Source organism: Carassius gibelio, chromosome A17 (assembly GCF_023724105.1).
Source record: "Carassius gibelio isolate Cgi1373 ecotype wild population from Czech Republic chromosome A17, carGib1.2-hapl.c, whole genome shotgun sequence".
Taxonomy (NCBI): domain Eukaryota; kingdom Metazoa; phylum Chordata; class Actinopteri; order Cypriniformes; family Cyprinidae; genus Carassius; species Carassius gibelio.
In genome coordinates this window covers 14,276,991-14,295,445 of record NC_068387.1, presented here as the reverse complement: position 1 = coordinate 14,295,445, position 18,455 = coordinate 14,276,991, and the positions used below count along the sequence as shown (strand labels likewise).

The window sequence follows — 18,455 nt, the reverse complement described above, 5'->3', positions numbered from 1 at the left end:
ATGAGAGGATTTTTTTTTCCTCTCTTCCTTTGCAGATATGAACATCATTTCAATGGTACTGCGAGAAATTCAATAACTGTCCATTAGTGATATCCAAGGATAGCTCAAATTTGATAGGAAAAGAAATTAATAAAGTCTGTTGATTGTTTTCTCTCCCTCGTTCTCGCTCTCTCTCTCTGGCTATAGCTTTTGCAATAGTCAATATGCTCTGTTCTTCTTGTAAACAGTTTTATGCTGAATTTTAATCAAAAAGAAGATGATTTCCTTTATCAATACACCTGCCGAGATGAAGAGAGTAATTTGGCAGAACCGGTAAGTAAGTTAACGTTTTCTGGTGAAGATCTATACGCCAACGCACCACCAATTTCAACGGAAAATGGCATTGGCTCTATTATGTATTTAAAAGTGTTTTAAGGATTTTTTCCCCCCACAAGCCACCCCTGTAATGCTGAATGAGTGTCTTGTTTTGATATTTTCCAAAGGTCACCATCCTACAGATTCAGAGCCGTGCAACAACAGCAAAGGTTAATTGAAACGAAGAAATTATTTTTGGTTATTAAATACCACTGCTGTCAACACCCATACATTCTTACTTTAATTGTCTTTCCAACTAGTCTCCAGCTGATGAGGCAATCATTTGGCTGTGCAGGTGTTTCTCTGTGTGTGCAGAGCGCCTCTGAGAACCATCACTGTCACCCATGTGATGTATTTACTAACTTTATCCTCTCTGTGGCTTTAAGGACAAGCCACACAGTGTGAGGCCAAGTGCTCGCCAAGAAAGGAGAGAGAGAGAGAGGAGCGAAAGGAGGGAGAGGAGAGCAAAGTTTACCTTCCACTTCAGTAGCTCTGTAAAGGGCTGAAGATGAAAGGTGCTATTTGGTTAGTGGGACAATCTGAACTCTGATTCTACAATGAATAGAGCACTTCATGGCCCAGCACACAGCTCTACACATGTTTTAATGGGACAACTGTATTTTTCCTATCACATTAAATGTGCAGGTATTGGATACAACTCACATAGAATAGATTTAGATTTAACCATAAACCATGTAAAGTTAAAATAATGATAAGCCTAGGAATTCTGATCCGTCTGTCTATAAGCAGGCAGAGTTAAATGTGTTAAATGTAGCGACTGTACTAAATTAACTAAACTTTGATGTTTTTATTATGATGAATTTGTATTCTGGTAAAAAGTGATGGCTTGAAGTTAAAATGCCTTAATGCCTTAATGATGGGTTTCTCATAAACATGCAGGATTTTACTTCACAAGATGTTAATTGATGGGCTGAGGACGGTTCTGGATTATTGTGATGTTTTTATCCTTCTGAAGGCAGCCATTCACTACAGAGGATACATTGTTGAGAAAGTGATGAGATGCTAAATTTCTTCAAATCGGTTCAGATACAATACTCAAACTCATAAGTGGACTATTCCTTTAATGTCCAAGCTGAAGAAATGATCAAACCTGGGATTTTGGTTCAATCTGACAGTTCAGTGAACATGATTCAACTCACTGTACTATGTACTATATTTCTGACTTGGTTATGTAAAGAATGTTTTTTCTCTTTTGCTGTATTTATTGTAAATATGTCTTATCTATTTGGTGTAATATCTAAGTATAGAGATTTTTGCTTTCTGTTTACATTAAACATTTTTTTCACCACGCATCAAAAATACTTTGCTTTCCTGACATCAATCTTAGCATAAAGACTCTAATTAGAAAGTCACATGAAGTGAGGCACTGTGTTTCCAGCTGTAAGCACTGTCACATGGCTCAGAAATAGCTGCTGTTTGCTCAGTGTGACTGGGGGATTTTACCTGTATTTGAGCGTATCGAACACCTTTTCAAACTGCTGCTTTGACAAGTTCCTTGGCTGTCGCCCTGGCTGAAGTGACTGTGGCAGTAGCTGCATATGTAAACAGGATTCTTTGGCTAGTAAATATTTGTCTCACTGCGCATTTAAATTTCGGATTGGAAGACTTTAAAGTAAAAATGACTACTATGACTTATGACATACTGTATGCTTATGTACTCTACAAGCATCTCTATATGTTCTTACCTGGGTCTGTAAAACCCTTAAACCTGAAGAAAATCCTACCTGACAATTCATATGATATCTGGCATCAAACAACATGTGATATGTCATGCATTTACTGCCTGTTTACAAATATACCAATGGCTAAGGTTGCCTTGCTCAGTGTTGTTTACACCAGAGATCCAACAGTATTAATCTCTGCTCACTGAAAGAAATCTGAACAGACAGCTTGCATAGAAGAAAGCATAAACAAACCTAGTGGCCTCATGCTTTTATAAAAAGTCCTGAGGAAAAGAGCTGTCAGACACTATCTGCTGACCCAGTCCTCGTCTTAGAAATGTCACATTCTTTGAGACCTCTTTGCCAAAATCACTAGGTATTTGTATGTTTTACCACCGAGAACTTTTAGGTTTACATATATACTGTTTTTTAACAACCTTTACGCCAGTCTTCAGTGTCACACAATCCTTCAGAAATCATTATAATACTGTATGCTGATTTTGTGCTTTAGAACCATTTCTTCTTATAATCCATGCTGAAAACAGCTGTGCTTTCAGTTGTCTTTGATGAATAGAGAATAAAAAACAAAACAAATCAACAATTTAACTAAAAATAATTCGCTAAAATAGAATTTAAATAATTTGTACAAATCTGTGGCAATGTCTACTTTGTGGACTTTGTTAGAGCTTTAGTTGCTTTTCTTCAATTTTAACAGCACAAAGGGAACAAACAGCATGAAATTCCAGGACTCTCATAAACTATGTAGACATTTGAAATGATTGTGACTGGTTAACTGCCATTTTCAATATTTCACTGTCCCTTTGTCTTTGGGGTTTTAGCCAATCAGAAACAATCATAGCTCATCAATGTAGTGCTTCAGAGAGAGTGATTACACTGGCAAGGCAAGTGTGTGTGTGTGAGAGAGAGAGATGTGATGCTTGTGTGTCTGTGAGGGGTTGGGACCTGCATGTGGGTTCAACTTACTTTTTTTAAATTCTTGTGTCAACCACTTTTTTTTTCCTCTGAATTCAGAAATATATTTAGCATTTCAAATGAACATGTCCAGAATATAAATAAGGCTAAACGGGAGGATGAAACATTTTATGCTATTTTTTTTTTCCTTATCGCTGTATTGATATTTTAACCATATATATATATATATATATATATATATATATATATATATATATATTCCTTACCTTTCCTTCAAATATTAATGTAGGGCTGTTATCCTATAAAGGAGTGCTAATTGAACCATCACAGTTAACTGAATTATGAGCTGTAGTCATGAAACTCCTTTTGTGAATGGTTGAGATTTTTAAGCTAACATTAATTAAGTATAAAATCAGTCTTCCCCTTTTAGTGTCTTAGCTAAAATAACAAGTCCTGGGGGAATAGCTAAAACAAATCTGAAGTCATTGAAGCACGGCATTAGTTATGCCGTTTTATTCCTTCTCAGCTCCATTATCACATATGAATATTGTCCGTACTGTACTCAGTTCAGTGAAAAACATAACTGAGCTCAAAAAGCCTCCACCTAATATATATGTGTCATTTTAATAAGAAATTGCATCCATTCCTGTTCACACTAGGGTTGTGTGCCATTTTCAATTTGAATTTTTATTTAAATAGACATAACAGACAGGATGCAAAATTGCAATTCAAATTTAATTTTAAGGAAGCATTAAGACTTAAAATGAACTTTAATTGAAATAAATTCATAGAACTGTAATTTTAAGCAGAAAACCAACGATAAACTTTAAATGTTGGTTTGACACATCCAGAAAAATGTTTTAAAAGCGCTGAAGTTTAAAGATTTAGAAGCCATACAGACAGACAGAATGAAAGACAGAATTGTAGATAGAACAGCAGAATGATAGAACAATAGATAGAACGATACATTAGATAGGTGGATGGATGGATATGATTTGTTGAATTTTGCACATGACACCTTCAGTGGTTATCAACTTATTAGTATTTAATAGTAAATATAATTGGCACTGAGGACTCAAAATGTGATGAGGCCTTTTGCAGTTTATGTTCCACACCTTTCTGCAACTGCATTTTGGAACAAACAGGTATTACGGTTCATATTAACCCAACGTGCACCACAGTTTTTGTACCCTGGGAAAGGCCCATCTCCCCAAGGGCTTGCTGGGCCAATCTGGTGGTGTTGTTCCTAACCCTGGGAATCCTTGTCCACATTGTGCACACAGTGAGAAAGGTAATCCGGACGGATGGTCTCCATGAATCACCACCACATTAAGAGTTTCAGCCCTCTCATTATCCTGTACCACATTTCCCCCAGGGGGCCGGTACTGTGCCTGAGCCTCACCACATACAGCCGCTCATTACCAATCTGCCAACCGAGGCCTGGCTCAACCAGAGTCTCTGGCCTTGCACAGGTAAGGGGCCTGGTTCCTTTCTCCACCTCCATAAAACATCCACAGACTCTAGGGTGAACAGAAACAGCATGTCTTTCAAAGTGGCGCTGCAGGTGTCACCATCCCAGAATCCACCAGCAGAACCCCTCCCCTCACATTTCCTGTCTAGAAACACAGAGGCTGATGGGAGAGCCTGGAATAATGGTGTTTGCCTCGCTTGCACATATTCCCTCATGAGAATTTATATTCCCACAATTTCGAGATACTGATATTGGTGGGAGAGTTTGGGTTAAATGGCACTCTACCAATTAGGTTTTTTTTTTCCCCCTAGGATGTTTCCCAAGGCAAGGATGTCTGTCTGTCTGTGACGTCTTTTATAAAAGCCTCTTCCTGCAAAAAAGGAAACATATTTGCTTTTAATTTGTTTCTAATGTTCCAAAGTGTTTTTCTGAGTTTGTATTCAAACGTAGTGACAAAGTTTGAAACTAGGCTCAATTGTAATTTAGGAGCAGAAACGAAAACCTTTTTCTTTTAAGAATCAGGAAATGGTTCACTAGGTAATATTGCTGAAATCAGTGGCAGATGGCAGTAGGACCGCAGGACCTGCTTGCTTACATTTAATTTTTTTTAGCTTTATTTGGAACATACACATCCTCTTATTACAGGCTAAAGGCAAAAATACAGATGTGCCTAATTACACAATACTGAGTTTTACATAAATAGAGGATATTGTCAGTCTAAAACAAATTTGAAGAGTAGACATTCATTTAGCCTTAATTTGTAATAGCAGTACTTGTGGGCTCTATATTCTGTGTTCCCCACTGATTCTTGCAGAGATGCATTTGAGATGCTTGGGAGTCATGTTTGTTTCCAAACACATGGTATTGTTCGGGTGAAATTTGATACCGGCATGCCAGCTGAGTAAATGCGTGGGTTTTGGAGCTGCCCCTAATCCAATGTCTTCTGTTTCAAAGCTGAGTTTACCTACATGGTCACCACTCATTGTCTTCAGCAGCTTCTACCCATACTTTAGTCACTTCACCTGACACGACGCGTACTTGCTTTTCCCCGGCCCTCACTGATCCAATCCAGCACTCCCTTGAGTGCAGTTTATAAAATTAATTTAAGTTAAATTCCCTGATTATATCTGAAAAGACAACATTTAAAACTAAAGCTTCATGATTAGGCTTAAAAAGGAACAAAAAAACGTTTGAATGGTAGTGTGTCACAGTTTCCAAAAAATTATGAAGCAGCATTTCTTTTTATAAAAAAAAAATACATATATATATATATATATATATATATATATATATATATATATATATATATATATATATATATATATATATATATTTAATGAGCACCAAATCAGCATTATAGCATAATTTGTCATGTAAAACTCAAGACTGGAGTAATTCAGCTTTGCCATCAGAGGAACAAAGCACATTTTTTAAAATATAATAAAACAGAAAACAGTTCATCTTTGACAATAGTTCTCATACTACTACATTTTTTATCAAATAAATGCTGCCTTGGTGAGCATAATATCCTCCCAAATTGTGGCGGGCACTACACGTTTGTATTGTTCACATCAGCCAAACCTCTCTAAAAAAAGGATAACTCAGAGTTAGCTCATGCCAATCGCTCAATAGGTTGTTATCCCATTAATTTCCATGAATAAGCCATCTGATGAAGAAGTCATGCTACTGTTAAACACTCACTTCTCAGGGTCTAGTGCTCTCAGGGGATCTGACCTCCACAGAGTGGACTGTTGATGTGTTTGAGCCAGCTGCTTACATTACATGAATTTCACGCTTTCTTAAGCTTTTATATAAGTAATTTTGATGTTGTAGAGTTAACGAGCAGCTAGAAAAACCAATTACATTAAAATATACAGCTTAATATTTTCATAGAATTAAAAAAAATATATATTTACCTTTAATACGTTTAAGCAGGATACATAAAATATAATAATAAAAAATTCTTTCTACATTGTTATATTCCATGCTACAAATCTAATTTAAAATCTTTGAAATCTGTTACAAAATTATAATATTGATATGCTAATAAATTGCAGCATACTGCTGAAGGCATGTTTTTTTTCCCATCCATTTACTGTGAAAGCAATGCACAGAGTGACTAGAGTTACTTCTGTCAAATAGCATCCTGTTAGCAGCGATAAACATGGATTGGGGCAAAACAAGTATCTTAATGCTTTGACTGACAGATGGCTGTCAAATCAGATGAGAGTGATAAGTGCCTTGCCGTTTTGAACAACTTCCTCTTCATGACCCTCTGACCTCTAACCTGACTCTTGTTCGGTTTTCTTAGCTCACAGAGGGGACTCTCCACAGGTGCAGGACCAAGAGGTCACACAATGTGCAGCAAGTGACCACCAATTGATGCCCCTCCCAAACAAGCAGAGAGCAACAGGGATCTGACCCATGGGCTTTGTCCCTGCTTCATGTCATTGTGGGAAAGATAGATGATGATATTGAATGACTACAAGGAGGAAACCACATATTTCCAGCCCAAGCAAACAAGCATCACACTAAAGCAAAAGGTGAAAGCTTAAGAACCTATTTAAAGAAACAAACAAACACTGTTCCACTGCGATTCAGTGTCAGAGATATTTATTGCCACAAATGTGAAGAATGATTTCATTTCAAATGTTAGCTTTTCAGTTAATGTGCTTTAATTTTACTGCACTCAGTTCCATCTTCCATAATCTGTACAGCCTATATAATTCATAAATCCTCTTACTCTCACTCACTCATTTGCACATTTGCTCAGGCATGTGTGTTCACACAGTCAAGTTGAAGCACTTAACCACGTTGTGTTCAGATTCCTCGTGTCAAAACTGCCAACGCTCAGCTGATTTGTGTCTTCTGAATTATTTCTATATTAAATAGGTCTATTTTTTACTACAACACATATCTGAAGAGAAAAATCTTCGGTTTTGCACATTATTTGTCAGTGCTCAATCAAGGTGTTGCTTACCTGCTCAAGTGGCGATTTCAAAGACTCCGTCCCCCTTTGGTGAGACAAATGAACGAGCGCATGTTAAAACAGGCATATTCTGGCCATTTAAGATGTGTGAGCCACACCATATCAAAGCAAATAATAACAATTATTTCTCTCTTTCAAACTGCGGCGATTATTTGTACTTGTAGAGGTGTAATGAATAATAGCAGTTTACTAGAGGAGGGGAGGGCTCTTTCTCCCACTGGAGAGAGGAAGAATGAATTAATAGGCATCGCACCACTCAGCACAGTGCGTGGTAGAGGAACAGCATGATTACAGTATGCTATCAAGAAAATTAGTTGTTTCATTTGAGTATATCCCCAGCATGCCGAAGCAACATAACAACTTGCTTTTGTTTACAGAATGCTTCATTATGTAAAGACAAGCTCAAGATTCCAAACACCTGCTACCACCAAATCACATATTCAATTATTGTGCTTGCTTAAGATCATCCAAATATTTGTCCACTTACCAAGAGCAAAAACAGTACTAAAGTGATTATGGCTGTGGAGTCAAATTTCTGCTCCGAAGCAGCAGGGCTTGGGAGTTGCGTGGCAGCGAACCTTTGTGAAACTGACTCGCGTGTATCTCTAGAGGTCGCCTAGCGGGGTCAGAGGTCAAAACCTGTGGTCATTATTCACCCGTAAAGTACTTTGATGTGTAATGCGACACTTTGTCGACAAGGTTTTCAGATAATTGTCCCAACAAAATACAGTGATTGAGTTACTCCCAGAAGGCACAACATTTTGATAGACACACGTTTTTATGATCAGAATTTTGATTTTGTTTGTGTCCATTTCACTGCAGTGCGGCGATGCACTTCTGAACAACTGAAGGAGTTCGCATTCACAAATAGTCGTCAAAATAAGAAACCGCTTTGACTTTGAGAATGTGCCGGCCACATGTTCTTCCCTTAAGAATAATTATAAAAACAAATGTGGAGCGTCAACGAGGTTTTCAGATAATTGTCCCAGCTAAATATTGTGACTGAGTTAGGCTAATCATAGACAGCTTGACATTTTGATAGAGGCGTGCTTTTGAAACAATCTGGATTTTAATTGCTTAATTTTGTGTGCGTATCATTTTGACAGCATCATGCAATGTATTTATGGGCTACTGAGGAGTTCATATGCATGAATAGTCATCAAGAGTGATAAAAAGAACCAGATTTGACTTGTTCGTTTAGAAGGACTCTGAGGATGCGCTGGCGACAAGATTATTATAAAGACTAATTATAAAAGAGTGTTGACATGGTTTTCAGATAACTGTCCCAATGAACTAGTGATTATTCTTGGACAACATGACATTTCTTGAAAGTGACAATTAGTTTTATTAACTATCTGGATTTTCATTGCAGAAATGTTGTTTTAACAGCAGTAATGTTTTTATGACCACATGCACAAATAATCATAAAAATGTGACACAAAACCTTTGATTTGTCTTGTTATTCCCATAGTGACTTCTTTGTCAGAATCCTTTGGTGATCTTTTCTAGCTACAACACCAATTATACAAAATATATAAATATAAATAATAATAAGGTCTAGACATGCCAGCAGAAATGTCTATGTGAATGGCTGAGATAAGCAGACTTTATCTTTCAGAAACACGCTCATGTCAAACTTACATTCAGAGATCCATTTAGCGTATTGCATTCTAGCATAGCATTAATTTAGCTGACTTCATCTCTACTTGGGGGTCTCGCGGAGGCCAGGTCTTTCACTGCGCTATTGTGTGAAGATGGAGGGCACCAACGAACGATCTGCCAAGGTTGCCTTGTGTGCTTTTTGACTGGCAGGAGGCCTGCGGAAACAGGGTGAGATTGGGGGAAAGGCATTGCAATGGGAACTATACTCAAGATTTGAATTGCCTTCTCCACTCCAATCAGCTTGGTGCAAGTTAAATGAAGTGCCTTTGCCGCTCCCCCTTCCATCCCTCTCACTCCCCATCTGCAGAAAGAGCCCATGCAGGAGACTGACAGCGCTACAATCAGTTTGCCATTCACCGCTGCCCCTATTTTAACTTGTATGTGTGGAAATGGCATTGATGTTAACTGTGACCTGAGCAATTAAAGCCAAGAAAAATATTTGAAGAGTTTGGAACGGAGCCTCATGTGTGGTTTAAAGACTGATCAGTTAAGTGTTAAGGCAAGGAAAACACTGTTTGTTTTCGCCCATATACCACCATTGTTTCTATTTAGTTTGGCTGCAAAAAATAAGCGATGCGAATGGGGCGTCTCCGAGGCGGCGAAACGTGCGTCTCGCTCGCGTCAACGGGGGGGATCACGCGGGAGCCTGAGCAACCGAGTCTGCTATTAAAAGATGTACAAGGAAAATATACTATTTAAACAAATACTTCCCCTCGAATGCACACACAAACACATGCAAATGCATTGACGCTCACAATGGATAACTCTGGCTCAGTGTAGGAACAGGAGGTGCTGACTAAAGTATTTGTTTAAATGAATCGGCGCTATGAAAAAACAGATGCAGCAATTAGGAGCCCCATTGCCGCACACCGGAGACATGACAGTGGCTTTCACCCTCACTCCCCCTTGTCTTCAACATGAGTCCTCTAACAATCCCTGTCACGAACACTCTTTGAGAAGTGCTTGCACCAGACAATGGCTCTTCACCCTTATTTTGTGCTCCAAGTAGTGCTGCAGAATGCTGGAAGGAGCTGAAACCCGTCAGTAATGTGAGAAAGACGGGCAGCCATTGTGGGAAGTGTGAAAACCAGAAGGACCCTTTTCAGAGGCTCGCCTGAAAGTGCTATGAAGACCTTTAGTCCTTTGCTCTCCCTGAATCCCCAATTAGACAAACATTAACATCAATTAAGCCTTTATAAGACACAGGTTCCATATAATTACCTTAATGGGTTGACGCTTTCTTTAGCAGCAATTTCTTAAACAAACTTGAGCCTTTGTGTGACAGGCTAAGAAAATTTTCAGCAGGGAGTATTTGCTTTTGTCAGGCTTTCTAAAGAGACAGACGAATTGTTCTATTTAACAACAAACACCTTCAGAGAGGAGCCTCAAGCAGGCCCAGTTCCCACCACATCTGACTCGACCGTTCCAAGCTGATTATCCAGCGGAGACAAAAAAATCTGACCAGCCAGGAGAGCGAGGACACATGCGGTGAGGGGCAGCACACAAAAGGGCCCAGTGAGCCCAGCCCAGCTATGTAAGCAGAGCACCAGAGAAAGAGCCCCTCCACTTGAATTAGCTCTCTATTTAATGTCCCAAAGAGCCAGATCCGTTCCCTGTCTGAGAAACAAAGGGGGACGAATTAGAAAAACAGGATCTCTCTCCATAAAACAAGGCAAATCGCAAAGGAGTCGCAGTTAATTAAACGCAGACCCAGTTTCGTTCTTCCCCTTCCTGTCCTGCTGCCCATTATCTTCTGTAATCTGTAACGAGGCAGGTTGTGGTGAAAAAAAAAAAGTGTCACAGGCATCAATCATAACCTTTTATGCGTGGTTCAATGGAACTTGCATCCCACAACCACGTTTACTGAATTATAAATATGGTCGAGAAGAGAATATACTCAAGCAAACCTGCTCTGACAAGAGTGCTTGAATTGAGATTTTGGTAATAATTGCGCCCAAATCAGTAGAACAAATAACATTTGAATGCTACATTATAGAATGTGCGGCAGTTCTTTACATTCACTTTTGAATGTGGTTTGATATACTGACTGATAAAGTTTTGCTGCTATAAAATAATTACTTTCTTTGACCATTATCAGTGAAAATTAATATTGTACTTTTATTGCCTTCACATAAACAGATGTGGGTGCATGGTCAAGCATTGATGAGAGAGGCTTATATTAGGTGGCAATTGGCCTCTAGAGGGCAATGGTTCCATGTCCCACTCAGTCAGCCAACACCAAGTGTCTGCCCCTAATGTGACAAGGGCTAAATATGTAAATCATGCTATTTGGCATCTATATTTGGATCAAAATCCTCTCTAAATATGGAAAGCTGTGTAAACCATCACACAGATATCAGCATATATACATTAACTCTACATTAGCATGTATATATCAATTCATGTTGTTTATTAATTGCGGCTCGTGTGTGAAACCCAGCTAATGGGAAGTGATTAATTATATCACCTCCAGTCCAAAAAATCACAGTCCAGAGGGTGGTATTGTTATTTGTCTCACACCTTAACAGTTGATGGAGTTGCAGAATGAAACAAAACTGCTAGGATGGTGAAAAATTAAAAGCTAGTGTTTTCAGAGGTGAAATTTGGAAAATGGCATTTAATAACCCTTATTTATAAAATATTTAGTTTTTCCCAGTTATTTGTATTTATTTATTTTTTAACATACATAAATAGATGTTTCCAACTGAGTCTCTATAAACTATTATTAAAAAATGTACATGACACAGTGAAGCCAAATATTCACACTTGGAATCCTCTTACCATCAGTTATGTTGAAACTACACATATAAGGCTGAATCTATGATACTAGGCTTTGTCTGTTTGTTCTGAGATATAACATGAGTTTGGACACAACCTGAGAAATACACTCAATGGACGATTATGTCTTAATGCAATGCCGTTGCTGTGACTGTGAGAATGTCTTAAATTAAAACATAAGATTTCCAGCCAAAATTATGATCCTGCAGCCAATAAAATTGTTAAATGTAAAATAAGACAAGAGCTACTGATGTAAAAAAAAATAATTATGCAAATTTGTCTTATTAGAAAAATAACTTTGATATATCACACTTTAATGCATTTCAAAAATAAATGGCAAAAAATTGAAAGATGTTTTAAGTTCTCTATGGATTCATTTGAACTTGCAAATGAATGAAGCTTTGAAGAAGTACAGTAAAAATAAATACATAAATAAATATACACTATATTTACTCTCAATCAAAAATATGTCCAGATTCGGCTGCTGCCAGGCAGATTTGTGCAAATATGAGACGTAACATTTGCTTTAGGTTTAAAAAACATTTATATTTCTTAGGTTTTGTCTTGGTTATTACTATCATCTAAAGGTTTTCTATGTGTGAAGTCAAGTCATCGATGACAGACACACAGCGATACAGTCTTTGTATTTAAAGCAACAAATGTCATAACAGTTGAAACTCTGTCTCTGTTAATTTCAAGAGCTAATTTCAATTGAACTAATTAGTTATTGTCAACTGTATTAATATTATTACTTTTTAATATCATTCACTTTCTGTCAGTCACATAGGAATTAATGTATATTTAGATTACATTAACAACCAGAAAGTGGTTAAGCGCATGGTACTGGGCTAGGTGAATTGACAGTTCATTTGGAAAATCACAGCATGATCAGTCCAATGATGGACAAAAAAAAAAAGAAAGAAAGAAAAAAAAAAGATTATTACGACTCATTGTTGAAGCTCTATGTTTTCTATAACCTCCAATCAATTGGAAATGGATTGCTTAATAACCATTTATTCAATCGCATAATAATAACATTTTTAGAACTGTAAAATAAGGTCCCACTGCCATATTCTCTCAACTAATCTGTGTGAATTTATGCCTTAATTCAATATGCCCTTTTGTTCTAACCAGTAAAATGAGGACTAAAATGGATTTGGCTATTAGCTTTGGCTCCTGCTGTAAGCATTTATTACTGAAATGATTTTATCTAGTGAACAATCCGCTAGTGAAAAACCTTTAACTTTTGGATTTTTCTACTTACATGGGTTCTTCAGCTTTTGCATGTGGCATCATTAACATCTCCCCACACAGAAAAGAGTCCTGCTTTAGCCCTCAGACTTGCTCTAAATCACAGTTTGTTCAATCAAACCTGCTCTGTGCAGCCTGCAGTATTACATTTCCAACAATGTTAGTCTAATGAATGAATACACATGCACTTAGATTACAAACACACTTTCATTCATGTTCAAATCTGCCGGACAAATATTTATTTGCAGCCCATCTCCTTCCCAGTCGGATACACGGAGAGATAATAGCCACCACCTTCAAAAGTCATGCTCCAAGGCTTAATCTTCACAAGCAGTAAGTGACTACATGTCCTACAAATGCGCCAAGGTGATTTTTATCTAGGAGAAGAATGGCACTTGTGTTCAGGTGGTAAAGTAGTTACAGAGACTGGAATTACATGGTGAAACAATCCTCAGCTTTGTGTCTGTGCTTCTCCACTCACCGTGACACAGTGGCAAAGCCTGTCACTGGAGCCATATAATCGATGCGTTTTAAATACGTCCAAATGTTTAATGATTAATGACTAAATGCTACATTATAGCAATTGTGCACTACTTAACATATATCCTATATTTATGAACATGCTGGGATTTTCCTTTATTTAAAGGGATAGCTTAACAAAAAAAATTAAAATCTGTAATTTATTACCAACTTTCATATTGTTTTAAACCTATATGACTTTATTCTGTGGAACACAAAATAATTATTTTCTAATTACAAAAAAAATTACAAAATGTTGTGATATACAAAGGCACAGATAATTTCTTCCATCCACTTGGTAAAGTGTACAGATGCCGCTATGCTAAAATAAATGTTTCAGTGTTTTTCCCATCAAGTAGATGATTGATGTTGCCTCATTTCTGTTGGTGACCAAATTAATACACAACATAAATAAAGCTTGAAAACAGCTCCAATCCGCATTTGCTCAACTAAATAAACACATCAGTACAATCTGTCAAGTCTGCAAATAGTCATCATGGTCGACTTGCCAAAAAGGGCTGGAAACACGGGGCCCTTTTTTTGCCGAGTATTAGGCGTGCTTCTTTACGAAGTGTTCAAACATGGCACCTCTCTATCTCCATTCACACCCTCTCCTCCTCATCACCTGAACTGTCTGATGCCTGTCAATCTGGAGCCGTGGGAGGATATGAAAGACGGCTTTGAGTTGTGGTGGCGTTGATGGGGAAAGGATGGAGAATAGCACACCAGTGGTGCCAGCAAGAGAAATGGTGCGGATCCTTCATTCCTCCCCATCAGCACCCAGGGCACTGTGAGGCTCTTTTAAAAGAGCAGATTGACTCCCTCTGGCCCCCTCTTGAATGAAACCCCAACCCTGAGCAGATGTCAGAGATGGGAGCCAGAGATGGGCCGCTGAGCCGGCCACGAGGTGTGAGGCTTTGTGACAGGTCCCCTGCTAAAGGACCATACACAGCGGGGTTTTTAGCACATCCATTGGATATCTGAAGGATGGAAGGGCCATCGGGGGGTGGGGGCTTGGGGGGGACCAGGGGGTGTTTCATTGTGAGAACCCCACGGACTTCATTTAGCCAATGTTTACAGATGTATCCTGGGCCGCAGGAGAGCAGTTCAGCATCATGTCAAAACTATGATCGGTTTTCAGAAATGGCACCACTGCGCCAGAGGAACAGAGAGTCGCTCCGAGGTTAAGAAAACTATCCGTTTCCAAAAGGATGAAGGCTAATCCAAAAGACTGATGCTTAATGTGTATAATCCTGTGAATAAACAAACCTCGGTGAGCGTCCCCTTCTGCGCAGCAGCCTTGCAATGCTTCGAGTCCTCCAGCCTTGCCAAAACGTCTCGCGAATTCCTAAGGAAATAAATAATTCAATAAATTAGTCGCTGTGTTGACCACAACCGAAGCCCTTAAAGCGAGCATGTGTATCTCCCCAGAGCTTGTGGGCGACTTACGAGCAGAAAACATTTCAACATGGCACTCCATTTTACCAACTGATGGCAGGAACAGAATGTCTATTATCATTTATGTATTCACGGTTGATTCTGTGAATGTAAGGGCTGAGAGCAAACGTTATGCTGCGCAGTGGCACTGTGTACTAACCGAGTGGGATACTGATGATCATTTGCTTTGATATCAGAGTTTGCTAATCACTCGAGGTGATGGAACTCAGAATTATTTCACTCCATCTGGAGTTCAACAACAGCAGATTTTGCATGCTAGTATTACTATCTTTAAGGAGCAGTATTGATCGTTGTGAATATGTGTGTGTGTGTTTCTCACTGTGTGTTCCTTGTGGAAAAACGTACCCCCTGAGGTGCTCTATCTCAGACAATACCTATCCATATCCCTTTTCTGGCGCATGTAGAAGCCCAGATGGTTTAGTATTCACTTCTCTGCCAAGCAGATGGACCTGCAATGTACTTCAATGGTCTCAATTATATATGCACAGAACTACCGAGAAGGAAACCACAAGCAGAGAAGTTTAGGACCATGATTTCTCATATTGGCCACCCACCAAGCTTGGAGACCTCGGTGATGTCAATGTGTTCGAATGTTATGTGTAATTAATAGAAAAATGTACATCCCACAGGTGCTGATTTTCTTCATTGAAACAACACAAAAAAACATTTGCCGCTGTAGCTGCCAACAGATACATTTTGCAAACTTGAATGTGTTTTTTTTTAATAGCCAAGGAATATGGCTGATACAACCACAAAAAAAGAAAAATCAACAACTCATCTAAGTGTTACTGAGGAAAAAAAGAAGGTGAAATTCCCAACCTAATAAAGCTGAAAAGCTGTAAACTCACCAACACAAAAATGCTCTGTGTGGTACTTCACAGCCATTACACTGCAGCATGTACCACATTTTGGACTCACTCTTGCCTTGTGGACATAATAGAGGGTATCCATGTTGCTGTTATGTTTGGTTCTCAGTATCTTCAAGTGCAAACACTGGCCAAACTGATGTAAACACTTTCTGTTTTAATAGAGACTGGTCAGGCCCAGTCTAATTGGCCTCTGTTGATGGACAAACCCCAAAGGAGAAACCTGAGAGACATGAAGGGGATTTTCTTCACTCTGGATTCAGATGCTGTGACTACCTAGTTCCTGAGGCTAATTTTTAAAGTCAAAACTGTGCATAATACTAATATTATTTAAAACATATTTAATGGATTCAGCGATTTAAAATAGATTTAAAAGCAATATGTCATTTTGACCATTACACTGCAGTTTTATTTTAATAAAGACATGATGAGACATTTTTTAACACTTAAATTGTATATTGTATTTAAAATGTATTGTATTGAATCGTATTTAACTTGTGCAGTTCCTTAGTAATGAAAGCTTAGTAATGATACCTTGTCATGTTAAAATCACAGGCATAATTCTTCAACATCTACTGCAAGACAAATAAGTGTTAGCTTTTCTACTTATTGTTAGACTTAGGTAAACAAGTTAAGGCTTGTTTTCTTCATGCACTGAAATTTCAAAGCTAATGCTAATTTAAAAACATGTCAAAAGAAACTTCAGTATTTCTGGTTAAACAAATTCTCAGATGGGTGTCACTTAGACAACACATGGTTTTCTGTTAAAACCAGCTGCATTCTACATTATGTCAAGAATTAATACAGTCTATAGAGTTGTCTCAGCTGTCATAAGCTAAGCTATGGTATATAAAATGAAATAATTAATTTACTTTGCTTAATTCTTATATAATTCTTAATAAGTGCTGGAGTTCAGCAGATTGCAAAAGCAGTTGGTTCTAGTCTTGCGAAGCCAGACCTTCAGACAGAGGTCCGTGGGTGTGACGTCTGAGGCTGAGACTACTTTGGTTCTGGCTGAAGTTGCAAACAGTTGACAGGTCAGTGGACTCTCTGCACTATCCTCTTGAAGGCAGGCATCAGACACTGTGCAATTAGATGGCTGTAATTACCACTATGCCATTTCAAATGTCCAGTGTTCCTGCATTATAATCAAAAAGCAACAAACACCCAAAGCCACCTGGAGAGGTCAGTGCACATTTACTAAAAAGGGAAGAAGTTCTCAAATGACAAATTAAATGCTGTCTAGACTTGAATAGTTATTCTTGTTATTGCTCAGCATGATGACATAGGAACAAAAAATTATTGGTTTCATGTCTGCAAGTTCCAGTTGATTAACTTGGTGACAGAAATCTACATAGCTATAAATCAACCTCTATATTGTCAAATTCTGCATTCAGTGGCACCTGTCACTGAGCTGGAGTATTAAGTAGGCTAATTATATAAATTATTACAAAATTAATAAAAAACTATTAATTGTAAATTTAAAAAAAATCGTTTATTCATTTATTTGCTTGTTTACTCGAAGATAATGAAACGAATGAGTAAATATCTTCTATAATTTTTGTATCGTGTTACGGCGGTGTGACGCTACAACAGACTGTTGCAGTTCGGGGTCTAATAACTGTATAAAATTATTAAATATTGTAATCAAATTAATATATATATATATATATATATATATATATATATATATATATATATATATATATATATATATATATATATATATATCAATTAAAAACACGGAAGATAAAATAATTTTTTTTAATCGTGAATTCTAAGTCTATAATTATAAAATTATTAAAGACGGTAATCGAATTAATTGCATGATATGCTGATTAATTAAACGTATTTATCTCAATTAAACACATACATATTCATTAATTTATTTTATTTTATATAATCACACACACACACACACACACACACACACAAAGGAAGACCTTTTTTTTCTTTCTAATAATCGTTAGTTCGTTTACGTCACCTGTTTGGCGTCCCCAACGTGAATTGAAGAGCCGCGTTTTGAAGTTGAGTTTAACTGTCAAATATAAAGCACCACAATTTTTAAAAATACGTCTCCAATTCAAGTTCGCTTTTTAACGTTATAGCCTGTACTGTGTGAACAGCAAAATCAGTTTGTACATCCAGCTTCAGGGGGAAGGAAATTTGACTTCCTTATTAGGGAATTTACATACGGGTCATTGGAAATGATTACATATGTAGTTTTTTTTTTTTTATTTTTTTTTTTTTTAATTATTTTTACTTTTTTTAACAAATAATTTTATCCGTAAGGTTTTTTTTTTGTTTGTTTGTTTTTGCCGTCCCTGCTTTCCGTGACATAATACACTATTTTGCATGTCTATATATAGGCTAACTAAAACAAAGAAGATAATGCCCAAATACTAGGCTACTACCAAGAACTTCAAAGTTAGTGCCAACTATAGTTTTCACTGTTGCCTCCCACAATATCTAAATATGGATGCATAATTAGA

General features: G+C 37.5%; 1 long non-coding RNA gene across 1 annotated transcript; it reads right to left on the bottom strand.

Moving 5' to 3' along the window:
• Positions 1 to 3,707: 3,707 nt before the first annotated feature.
• Positions 3,708 to 18,133, bottom strand: LOC128031590 (uncharacterized). Its single transcript, XR_008188123.1, has 3 exons — positions 17,948 to 18,133; positions 14,909 to 14,987; positions 3,708 to 4,810 (listed from the first exon to the last, which is right to left on the bottom strand). It is a non-coding gene; the product is annotated as an uncharacterized LOC128031590 (long non-coding RNA).
• Positions 18,134 to 18,455: the final 322 nt, after the last annotated feature.